This window comes from Piliocolobus tephrosceles, unplaced genomic scaffold (genome assembly GCF_002776525.5).
Source record: "Piliocolobus tephrosceles isolate RC106 unplaced genomic scaffold, ASM277652v3 unscaffolded_11724, whole genome shotgun sequence".
Taxonomy (NCBI): Eukaryota; Metazoa; Chordata; class Mammalia; order Primates; family Cercopithecidae; genus Piliocolobus; species Piliocolobus tephrosceles.
In genome coordinates this window covers 1-1,362 of record NW_022292893.1, presented here as the reverse complement: position 1 = coordinate 1,362, position 1,362 = coordinate 1, and the positions used below count along the sequence as shown (strand labels likewise).

The window sequence follows — 1,362 nt, the reverse complement described above, 5'->3', positions numbered from 1 at the left end:
TTTTTTTAATAATAAATGCTGCTTACATAACGTTTTACATTTTTAGAATATTTTATTTTTCCTTAGTTTACAAATTTTTATATGTGTCATTTTAATTGATAGAACAAAAAATAAAATAAAATAAAATAAAATAAAATAATTTTTGGTTTTTAATAAAATTTTATTTCAAATAATTATTTATTAAGTGTTTATTTAGCTAAATATTTTTTTATTTATTTATTTTTTTATTTATTTATTTTTTTATTTATTTATTCATTTATTAATTTTTTATTGTGTTGTTTAAAATGTGACAAAAAAAGGGGGGAAAAAAGGGTGGAGGTGGGGGGTAAAGAAAACAAATATAAAGTAACAGCAAACGTTATAGGTACTATCATTACATAAGTATGTATAGAAAAACGTTTATATAATCCATGTGTTTTTATATAATTGATAATTAAATGAAAACTAAACGTATAAAATGTATATGTATATTAATTATGTGTGTACATATCATATATGACAAACGTGGATATATATATATGTATATAAATCTTCAAAAAAAACATGAATTTAAAATTTAGAATAATAAAAAGAATTTTTTTTTCTTCATCATATGTAATATTTATTCTTTATTTATGTTCTACTTCCTTCCGTTTCGGGAAAACTATAGGGTTTAGTTGAGACACGTATACACACAACCAGCTAAAAATAAATGAAAAAAGGAACAAATAATAAAACATATAAAAAGAAAATACATATCACGTAATATGTATATTATTGAAAAGGCTATGTGGCCTATAATTACACGTCATCTGGTTTACATATAAACATATATATGTTTTATGTACATACATATATGTATATACAAGTATATAATAGTATTTTTCTTTTTGGAGAAAAATTCAATAAACTTACAATATCCATAAGCAAAATACAGCCAGGGTGACTAATGTAATAATTAACCTGCACAAAAAAAAATAAAATAAAAAATAAAATAAAATAAATAATGGTATTAATAATATATGTATATAAACATATATATATATATATATATTATATGTCAAATTAAATTTTTTTTCTTTTAGTTTTACTTAATCATATCAATTTTTGAAAGTTTTCCATCTCTTGCGAAAAATAAACAAAATATAAAACAAGAAAGGAGCCAAATAATGAGATAAATAATTGTTCCAGTATAAATGTTGCTATCCATTCTATAAAAAAAAAAATAAATAAATAAATTTAAACTCCTAGGTAGACAATTATATGAACAACCATTTTTTGTATATTAAAAAAAAATATATCTGCTCCATTTATACATGGGCAGTATATAAAGAGTAACTCGACTTTTATACAATCATGAATGTTGTTGTTATTACTTTTTAT

General features: G+C 20.0%; 1 long non-coding RNA gene across 1 annotated transcript; it reads right to left on the bottom strand.

Annotated features, from left to right (window-relative positions):
- Nucleotides 1-550: 550 nt before the first annotated feature.
- On the bottom strand, nt 551-1,204 carry LOC111533006. The gene is made up of 3 exons (XR_002728714.2): nt 1,071-1,204; nt 895-942; nt 551-681 (listed from the first exon to the last, which is right to left on the bottom strand). It is a non-coding gene; the product is annotated as an uncharacterized LOC111533006 (long non-coding RNA).
- Between the last annotated feature and the right edge of the window lie 158 nt (nt 1,205-1,362).